We start from the raw sequence: 11,422 nt of genomic DNA, 5'->3' as shown, positions 1-11,422 counted from the left end.
GGGGGGGGGGGGGGGGGGGAATCTATAAGAGGGGATGACTGTGGTTATTTTATTCATTCAGTGAGACGAAGATCATTAAATCCACAGATTTTGAAAGCCATTGGCGAAAATACTACCCAGTTCATGTAGCTATATCAGAGAAAAAAAAAAAATCAAACAACAAAACTCATTCCTCTGAGGGTACGTGTGCTCCCTATGGCCAGCTAAAATAGCAAAATTTAACCCACCTTGAAGACGTATGTGCTCATCTATATTTAAGTGAAATAAAGCGGAGCTGTGATCCACCACTGCTAAGAGATGCTCTGCTGAGAACAGATGGCCTTTACTGGGCGGTGGGTTTGACAGACCTCTGCACAATATCCACAAGATACTACAGATTGCAGCCTGACCTTGTCGACTCTTACTCAGCCTTTACTCATGCAAACCAACTGATAAAGACCACAGACCAACTAGACCCAGAGATCCCAGATCTGCCGATATGAGTAAGGCTTATTCACAGCAGTACAGACTTGCAGGTCAAGCCATTTAGCATTTCATACTGAGGAAGGGTAGAGCATAGGCATCACGACTATTTTACAGCTTGCTTAAAGTTGGAGCAGCTCTGCCCAGAAAGCTCTTCTTAGAATGAAATATCGATTCTAATCTATTATACAGATAATGAGAACCGTAACAAAGCCGTCTCTCGTCTGTGTGGACTTCAGCAAAGTACTTCCAAACCCCCCAACAGGGAAGTTGAAATGACAAGAAAAGTTTCTAAAAAACCCTTTCCTGTTGCAACAAGCCAGGACAAAGAGGGTGAGAGACAGCTGAAAACTTAACCCTCAAGAGTGCGTGAGGGTTTGTTTCCCTTCTCTCAATGAATGGTTTTCTAATTTGACGTCGTCTAGCTACAGAAGTCTCTTAGTGCCTCGCTACGGAGCCTCCCGACTGAAATATTAGAAGAGCTATGTGAAATGGTCACAGCCTGAGGAGTTTTCAAGACAGGACCCACTATCTGCAGAAGAAACAGTATCAAGGGATAAGACGGGCACTGGAGGGAGGGGGGAGCAGAACATTCCAGTGTAGGAGGTGTAAGGAAAGGAGCCAGCAACTAAGCGGGATGCTTCCCTTAGACAAACTTCAGGCAGGCCATATCAGTGGGGAAAAAAAAAAAAAAAAAAAAAAAGGGCTTTTTCTCCCCACTTTTTCTGTTTTCCAGCACTCTTCTCACCTTTGCCCATCACAGCCACCCTGGCCCTCAGTCTTGCAGAGATCTGCAGATGCCCCGTGGAAGTAAATCTGAGAGTTGTATTGCAGGCATCGTCCTTGCCAGCTGGGACCAGAGGCTTTAGCCCCAGTCTTACTGCATGGGAGATGTTATTAAATTGCTTTTTCTGTCTTGGCGGTGAAATGACCTAATTATCAGATTGCATTAGTCTTCATCTCTTAAAGTGGCCAAATCTGCTTTGGTTCTCAAGGATTTTATTGCCAGCTGAAAATAGCTTAATTGTATTGTACTTGCAAAGAAAACATGGTCTGGTAGAATCAAAGCAGTCGGTTTCCACAAGATGAGAAGAAATGCCATAAATAACACGTTGGGCTTTTTTTTTTTTATTTTCTGGTCTCACCATTTCCATGCATGTAAACTGGCATAAGTTAGCCTTTCTTCTCTAACCATTAAGTCAACTGGAAAAAATTCATCAGGAAAAGGTGGTTTCCCCATTCACAGTAAACCCTTGGGGTTTAGACATTAACTGGATCTTTATAGGTCTAATGCTGGGCTCTCCAAGGAAAAATGAAGCCACACTGGTAATAGAAGGAATGGGTAAATCCAATGAAAATCCCACAGAGAGACGGTTACATGTTTGATAAGACTTGAGAGAGCAAATAAATATATTTTGTACTTTGCAAGCAAATAGGATACACAGATGTGCAGCCAGTGACACCGTTATATTGGATAATAATGTGTTTGTTCACAGAAGGGGTGAAATATGGCATAGGAAATTGAATTGGTTTCTATATCTGAGAACAGTGGAACTCACACTTTTTCTTTTCTTTCTTTCTTTCTTTCTTTCTTTCTTTCTTTCTTTCTTTCTTTCTTTCTTCCTTCCTTCCTTCCTTCTTTCTTTCTTTCTTTCTTTCTTTCTTTCTTTCTTTCTTTCTTTCTTTCTTTCTTTCTTTCTTTCTTTCTTTCTTTCTTTCTTTCTTTCTTTCCTATTTAGTCTTATTCTAAAGTCAAATCACCAGCCAGCGACTGTATTTTGGAGGAAAAAAAAAATAAAAAAATAGATACTTTCAGTCTTTGCTCCTGCGGATGGTGAATGTGGGAAGCAAGGTGAAGAAATCTTGAAATAATGAATTACAAACAGTAATCCATAGTTAACAGTAACTGCATAGAACGAGCAATCCGACAGCAACCCAAGAAGTTCTGCCAAAGAAAACTTATTTCCAACGCTATATTCCATGTGGAAGATACCTAATTTAAAGGATCTTTAATTTCCAGCTAAACTTTTAGACGCTGCAAAATATGATAAATACCTGTTGGTAAAAACTCTCAGCTCTCGACACATGCTTACCTCTGCAGGGTCAAAGGCCTTAAAATGATTGGGGAAGTTAGTCTGCCATTCAGTGTACACCTTGCACATTGTTTATTTTCTAGAAGCCTTGCTCTAGCAAGACAGCTCTATTACCATTTCGTGAGCTATTTTCACAATTTAGGGTTGTGGATAATCTTTCAGGAACGCAATAAACTTAAGGGACGTCTAGCGTTGTTTGTGGCATGGCAATATTCTATATTTTTCCTTGTCTAGCCATCACTCGGCTGTGGCAATTTGTCCTCAAACGTGGCAGTAGGGAATGTATGTTCAGATTAATGAGAAGGACATTAGCATAAGTGATAAAACTGACCAAGCGATTGCATATTAATAAGGCTAATATATTTCTATTAACCTCAAAGTTATCTAATGATCTTCCATAGTTCCCATTCTTTGGATATCTCAAGGGAAAGGGAGTTAATGGTTAATAAAACTTGCCAGAGTGGTGAGAACATGCCCATGGAGCTGACATCGGGACCTTGACAATTCCTGGAAGGAAAAGGGTTAAGAGCCAGCTACACATACAAAACTGTGTGACTACACTTTCATTCTCTTCCTCACAGCTTCAGTTGCTAGTGTTGCTGGCCTGCCAGATTTTCTAAAATCAGGATAGGCTCACGCTCAGCTGAACAGAACAGGGTAAGAACATTTTTGTATTTCTCTGGCTTGCAAACTTTTGGTTACGTAAATACTGTATGTAAGGAGGAGGGCTCTCAAGGGAGTAGCTACTCACAGGTACTCCAATGAGTACCCTACTGTGGGCTGTCACTAGTCAAGCCACCTACTTGCTCAAAAGCCCACGTGGTGCTCAGCCAACTTTTGAATTTCCGTCTGCAGAGTCCACTCTGCTCAGAGACAGTGGCTGCGTCCCTCCCCTGCGGGCAAGAGTGAAACCTCAACCTCCTTCCCTGGCGGTTATGGGTTGGATGAGTTGAGCCTTATAAATGGTTGTTAAGCCAAGGTGTGAGGGTGGGGAGAGCTGCAAGGGGTAAAGATGTGTTTCTCCTGGTCTGCTTCTCTGCCCTGGCAGCATCTTACCACCAACCTTCCTGGCACAACAATGTTCTGGTTAGCAAAAAAAAAAAAAAAAAAAAAAAAGCAGTACCTTACCTTCTGGAGTTCTGTGCAGAAAGAGAAAGGGATAATGATTACAGATTTGTGTTTTCTCTAATTTCACCACGGCTGTACGAGAAGGGATGAAGCAGAGATCTGCTCCAGCTTTTGTCACCGTGTGTGTGTGCCACTATAGGCAGAAATGTGGAAAATTTCCAGTGGGAAAGGAAGTGGCAAGAAAGAATTCAAGAGTCATTTGTGATAGAAAGAGCTAGAAATATTTTGTCTTTTCTAAGGAAAATTAATGGCAAAGTATCTGCCTTTTCTGCAAGTCTCCTACCGACCCATTCGTATTCCAGAACTTGATTCGCCAAAGTGATTCAAGCTGGGCAGCTTCACTTTCTCAGGTGACGTTTGGCAGTTCCTGAGAGAAAGGTGATGTGAAATATGCGGGTACAGGATGAAGCCTGCTTCCAACAGCAGAACTCTATACCCAGAAGTGACTCAGAGAATCTCTTTAAAAACCTTACGTGGTTTTCCTGCAATGTGCGTATTGTGTTTCTGCTGATGATCATTTATTATCACGGTACTTTATTACCTATCGGTGTATCCACTCCAGTGAAAACTGCACTTAGAAACTCAGAAGCATCAGATCTGAGCTAACACAGCATAAACTACTGCTCTCCTTACTTTCTCACACTTCATTTTTGTATATTAGCTTAGATGCAAATGTCCTCAGTGTTTTCTATCAGTTTGTACCAGAACCTAAGAATTTGCCTGGAGCCCAGGTCCACAACATAAAGTTTATTTTCTTCCCTGGAAAGCAAATAAACTTTGCTAAAAACAGAGAGTTAAGTCATTGACCATTGTGGAAGAAATGAAACTGTAGAAAACAAGCTTATGTTTTCCTGAGGAGCCAGCACTGTGCCCATTTACATGAAATGTGAACTTCCATTTTGAAGGCAGGGGTGCAGACCCCTCCCTGGTAGGAGACCGGGTGATTGTACGTGTGTTTGTGCTGGTTGTTTTCAAAGCACTGACAATAATGATCGACCACAGAAATTCCTGCATCGGCTCTGCAGGTGCCCCAAAGAGAATCCTTGAGCTGGTGGAGCTGGTGTCGAGCAGTTCCACCTTGACTGGGAGAGCGTTGAGACCTGTCAGAGCCATCGCAGCATCGCTTCTCCCCCGCGCCTGCACCTCCCTGTCAGGAAGCTCAAGCTGAGCAGGGAGAGCCTGGCCGGCAGACACGTCGCCCAGGCAATCAGAGGAGTAGATCGCTGGCACAAAATGCCAGTCCAGCCCCGCTCATAATTCCTGCGTGGCTGGGAAGGAGGTCGACAAATTAAATTAGCTGGCACCTTTTAAAATTTCTCCCAGAACTAAAATTGAACAGATGAGTAAAACCAAACCAAGCTCAAATCATTGGTTGAACTTCCTGATATTGTGTTTGACTGATTATTTGGACCAGCCCTCCAAGGCCCACCCACTAAAACACCTCTGTCATTTGAAAACTCGGTCATAAGAGAGGAAATATCTTCAGTGAGTAAATGCCACAGCTTCCTTTCTTCTGCTATCATGATCTCTTGATGCTTATTTGCTTTTCTGATGCCATTTTGTGCCTCCAGGCTAAATTCTGCCTCTCCCTTTATGCAGATGTATGGGGAAGAAGGATTCCTCACTCACCCTTGGGCATCCTGCATTAAAATTTGGGCCAAACTGCATGTCCTGTGTTCTGTTTTGGCTTGATCATGATGCACAGACAGAGGGAAAGGATGGCTGCAGAAGGAGGCTGTCCCCTGTTTTGCACTAGAAAATGTTGCACCTCAGAAGGCATGAGCCATGTGTTTCTTTGTAATCTCCCTAATACTTCAAAAGTTGGCTTTGATCCTCTGATATTATTTGAGCTAATGCCCAAACCCTATTAAGCAACCTTGTGACAGGGACTGGAGGGGAAAGGATTGTGCAATTTCCCATCAAGTATTAAAAAATCAGTATGGAAAGTTGTAAAATGTCAAAGTTGCTGCAGCCAGCAGTAGCTGTGAGACCCAGAGACATCAGGGTCCTCTGATGGCATCACAGGTCCCAGGACCCCGGTGGTCTCCCTGGGCTGTGCTTGCTCTTCACACACACCAATGGGTGCTGCAGGGCTCACTGCCGGTCCCTTCCCTGCCTGCAGACTGGGCTGGCACGAGTTAGCATTTTCTGCCGTTTGTTCTTGGCATAAAGCAATTGGCAAAAACATTTCACCGGTCTGTAGCTCCCGAAGAAGTCCACATTCCTCCCTGGAGGCCTCAGACCAGAAAATCTTTAATTCAGAGCAGCACTTTGATAGATATTGCACCTTAATCTAAGCACACACTTAACTTGGGACCCAAATGCCTGCTGAGGCCATTGGTACCGGGCTCAGGCAGAGGGAACACTCAGCACCCAGATTCTGCCTATCTTGATTTGACAAAGGCCAGAGATCACATGTAGAGGCAATCAGTGGCAAAGAGTAAAGAGAGAGAGCAAGCTAGAGAGACAAAGAGACAGAGAGAACGAACAGAGGCTCGTCATGTCGCTTGTTACAGTACTGGAAGGTGCTTGTGCTCTCTGACAGCAAAGGTGACATAAAAAAAAAACCTTTGCAGAACAGACCAGACCAGAGCACAACGGGCCAGCTTTGTTCATCTTTCCTGATGGGGTGACTCCAGTGCTTAGGATCGAGTGCCAGCAATGCCAATCATTTCTGAGCCTTTTGTTTAAAAAAACAACAACAACAACAGAAACAGCCAAAACTATCCTTCAAGTTTGCAGAAGTTAGAAATCACCAACCAGATCATCTTTCCTTAATCACCATCTGTGGTGCCGGTCACCAGAACGTCCAGGTGAAGCCAGGATGGGTGCACAGTTGAGCATACTTGAAAGCACAAGGGAATGCTGCAGAGAGCTGTTTGCTTTGCATTATTCACACTCTTCAAACTCTGGGAAATTGCTTTTCCTCTGACTATACTTCACTGTAATTTTTTCAAGCTGAACTGGTTTGGATAGAATAAGTCTCTGTTCTGAATCTTCATTAGAAATGTCAATTGACTTTGAATCTTTTTGGAAGGTCCAGAAAGAAATAGAAGACTTTCAAGCATCTTTGTGCTTTTGGTGTCTGGAAGTCACTTCTCTCACAGGAGGGAAAAGAAAAGAAGCAGATCTATTTGAGTAATTTAATCTGCATAAAGTAATTTACTACAAGGCAACACTTCAGTACTCACTGCTTTCATGTTCCAGCACACAAGTACCCTTGACCTCGCTCTTCTCTAGCCTCAGTTGTGTTTCAGCTAACTCTTGTAAGAAGAAGCCTCCCTAAGGAGCAAATCCACAAGTCGAAGTCATGACTTCTTTTGCTCAAAAAAGGACCCAGAGTAGTGAATCAGCTGTATGTATCTCCTCCCTTTATATGGTTAGGCTGTTCCAGCGCTTTCATCATCTCAGGTAAAATTAGCACTATAGTAATTACCCTGGGCCAAATGTACAGCTGGTGAAAGTGCACATATTTCAGAGGGATGAAACTTGAGACGGAATTGGCAGGCACCAGCCCCTTTTATTGAGGCTAACGTAAGGAAAGTGATGGGAGCTATTTCCGTCCCACATCCACATGTGCAGACACACACTCACATGCGACACTTCCACTCTGCTCTGAGTTCCCCTGCTAGAGCTTCACGCCCAACTTACACCCAAGCGTAAGGGTTTCCAAATGATCCCTCCACATCTTTGGTACCATATCAAAGGAAAACTGTGGGTTTTGGTCTTCTGTACTCTCAGCCGTAGGTTTGCTGGAGGGTTCTGGGAAACGGCTTGTGGCTGGTGGTATGTAAAGGGACGCAGGGTTGGTATTTTGTGTGACTGTGAAGAACTGTATTTGATGGCTTCACCTGGTACTTTTCCAAAAAGAAGGATAAAATGAGAGGAAAGAGAAAGATGACCCCGTGAGGCAAAGCACTATGGGCCCTCCAACAGAGTGGTGCCAACTCAGGACTGGCACTCTGCTGTACCCTCTCGAATGAAACAACCGGCAAAAGAAAGGTGGATTTTTTTGCCTATGGAAAAAGTGATCACCGAAGAGAAGAGGTTTTAGTCAGTATATACGGTGAGTAATTCCAAGAACAGCAATAAAGTACTTATCAAATTTTGCTTCCCGACTCACATCCTACCACAGGTCACTCTGGAAGCTGTCCCATTGAAATTGGTGGGGTCACATTTACTTAACATGAGTAAGGCCCTTGACCTGGGTGGGCAAGGAAGGTTTCCCCCTTGGGTACACCCACCAGGGTCTTTTTTGATTTCCTCTTGGAGATCGGAAAGAGAGACCTACCCATTTATGAATAATTCCTATTTTTTCATGCCCCATTTAGGACATAGCTATCACAATGAGGTAGTTATCAGTCGAAATTTGTGGTAGAAGCACCCAATGCGGACGCTTCACCAAGCCACGGTACCGAGCAGTGGCAATGGGGAGGGTTTGGGACAGTCTCCTCTCCAGTGCTGTTTTGTACAACGGTCACATAAAGGCCGTCAGCTCATTTTGGCACCTGGATCGAGCAGGAATCGTGCCGAACGAACATCAGACCAAAAATAGTCCCTCCCCTGTCAGGCAAGTCTGAGAGACACCCTGTGATCAAAGATGGGGAAACACGAGGAACAAATACAATGCCCAGTAGTCGCAGCAGACCAGCTGCCTGACAGTTGTGGGGCTTCCTACACACGCCGCCGCGGAGGAGACTCTGAAGAAAGGATGTGAAGAAGGATGATGATATAGATGGTTCAGCAGATGTTTAATTGGAGCTACTCCCATGCGTGAGAGAACGCACGAAGCTGTTCAATGGAAAATGTGCATTCAGAAGTGGACATGGCACTGAATATGAGATAATTATTAAGGCATTTCTATTTTGGAGCCCTTCTGTGTGTAGTTTTACATAATAAACGTTAACGTTGCCTTTCTACACGCACACATGTTCCCCGGTCCAAACAAACAAGCAGGTTTTTTTGCTTCTTGTCACTGATACCTCTTGAAGTAAGTATCTTTGGCCACAAATAGATCATTGCCCTATTTGAAAAGTTCCTAGTGGAGCGTAGCCAGTTCTGCCTGGCTATATATACCGAAGCTGGCAAATCAAGCCACCTCTCAACTTTTGCTTCTATATATATATAAAGAGGAATGATATAGAATAAATCAGCTGGACGGGGCAGATGTCAAATCAGTTTTTTAGACCGAAATCATTTTCTTTCGGAGTTTGGTTTATCCTGCGGTGCCTGAGCGGGGCAGCCGGAGGAAGCTCTGACACCCCCCGCCCCGGTCGCAAGGATGGGCAGGCAACACCAGGAACTGCCTGACAACGGGTTCTCCGCCTGTGCCGTGGTTGTAGCACCGCTTTTCCACCTGACGCTTGGCGACGGCCGGCGTTTCTTCCCACGCAAACACTTCCGATCCCCTGAAAGGTACCTGTTATTTCTTGAAGCGAGCATAACTGTGTAACTGTAATGCTTCTCCTTAGGTAGGCAGCTGAAGTCAGACCTCCTGCACAGCGTGTAAGAAACAAGGGATAAACAAGGGGATTGATTACGCCCCACATCTGAAAATCAGCTTCACAGAAAATATGTGCTAAATGATACATGATAACGGGGAAGGAAATGCCAGCCGCCTTAATGAACGGTGGTAGGCAAAGCTGGAAAAATAAATTATATAATAATCTCTTATTATATGCCCTTTGACATAAACTAATCTTGACCCAGAACAATAGTGCTACTTTCCAAGAGAAAATAACCAAGGCGCAGCTATAATCATGATTCAGGAGTCCAATGCAAAGTGGTTTGTATTTCCTCTTTGTTGTTAAAATTCTGCTTCATCTGGTAAATTTGGTGGAAAAGCTGGGAACGGGGTGAGCAACTTTCAGCTGAGGCAGAAAGAAACACCAGTTGCTGCTTCTTGGTTGGCTGGGAAGAAGCTGCTGAACTTCAACCCAAAGCACTGGCTTTGTGCCGAGGACCCGGGGCACGCGTGCAATGCTCAGGCAGAGCGGGAGGGTACTGGTGTTTCTCTTCAGCTCCCAACACACCGAACAGCCCCGATTGCAGCCAGACACTTGCTGCTGGACTGGGGGGCACTTGTATCCCTTCCAGCGGGATGACTCAGGGGTTAGGTCTGTGTTTCTGCTGAGGACACCTGCGTTGTTACTTCTGCTGGGTTTCCGAGTCCTGCTTGCCTTTGCATCGCTCAGCTCTGCAATGGAGATGAACAAAACCAAGTGGAAATCCTTGCGAAACATCCTCATCTAGAAAGAGCAGATGGGCGAGGAAATTCTCCCTCCTACTTACCCAAAGCTGCTGTGTACTACAACTCTTTCCTGGTTCCTCTCCTAAGGCAAGGAGGGCGTAAGAACTGGTTCCACCAAGAGCGCAGTCAGACCCCACCTAAATTATGTTACAGAAGGAGCCTGCGCATTTTGTGTGCTTGTGTATCCCTCCTGCACCTCTGTCCATTCCTGTCTTATCCACTTGGTGCTCGCAAAGATCCCTCACCAGGTGAGGAAGGTGCAGGTTAAGTAAGAAAGCTCTGGATGCAGCTGCCGTGCAGGAGCGTGTGTGCGCGTCCCTGAGCCGGGCTTTGTTTGGCTCATTCCTTCAAACAAACAAGAGTTCATGCTACCAAGCTTCCACAGAATGTATTTATTTATAACTTTGTGGGTTTGCTTGTGATTTGGCGTCTTTAAAAGTCAAAAAGACTACTCTGCACCTTGTAATTCTTTCCCTGTCCTCTTAGTGCGTAAGATACAAAAGGTTAAAACTGTGGCTGAATGGGAAGAAAAGTAAAATGTGCTCTCACAAGGTGTGTGGTGGAGGCATGTTCTTTATTCATAAAAATGCAGTGCGTGCTTTACTATACATTAATACACATAGTTTTTATACTGGGATAAATATAATTAAAATATCAAACAGAGAAACCCAGAAAAAGCCAGACTGTTTGAGACCAGTGGTTCAACCAGTATCCTGTCTCCAGCACCGGCTGGTATCAGATGCTGTAGATAAAAGTAGAAGAAACTGTATAGTAGCCTGTTATGAATTAACATGCCCAGGAGAGAAGTTTCTTCCTGACCCTCATCAGTTAGTGGTTGACTTAGATGCCAAAGCATACTTTACTATACATGCTCACGTATTTATATCTATCTGTACCAAGAAGCATGTGACAAAACGCTCAGTCAGACTGCTGGTACTTTGACTTACAAGAAAGTCATTCCGAAAGAATTTTTTTTCACTGCAAGAGCTTGGAGAGGGAAAGGCAGCTGCGATTCACAGCTTAGCAGGGGAAACTACTCTTACAAGCAGCACCTGAAATACGTACCTCTCGAAGCTATTTTGGGGATTTTGATTAAGCAAATACTCACACGTGTGCATTTACTTGTAAAGCGGCCAGTTGAGCGGATTTGAAGTCAGACATTCCCCTTGTCTGAAAATCATAGGATCACAGAAAAACAGGGTTGAAAGTTCAAGGCGAGGCTGGCCATTCTGTAGCACTCCTGACAGCCATTTTCTCCAACAGGCTCCTGAGGGCCACCGCTGCCGCCGAGATCACACACCCCACCGATCTGCCAGTGCTTCACCTTCTTTGTGACAGTTTCCTAAATAACTTCAATCTCTTTGGCTTCAGTTTAAGCCCATGTTTTCCTGCCCTATCCTCCAGATACAAGGCAACAGATTGTCCCTTTCTCCTGAATTGCAGTTGTGGTGTTGGAGAACTGTTTCCTTGTTTCCAAACTCCTTTTTTA

The sequence above is a fragment of the Athene cunicularia genome, assembly GCF_003259725.1.
Source record: "Athene cunicularia isolate RWA chromosome 18 unlocalized genomic scaffold, athCun1 chr18_part1, whole genome shotgun sequence".
Lineage (NCBI taxonomy): Eukaryota > Metazoa > Chordata > Aves > Strigiformes > Strigidae > Athene > Athene cunicularia.
The sequence above is the reverse complement of the archived record's forward strand: the minus strand, read 5'-3'. Positions refer to the sequence as shown.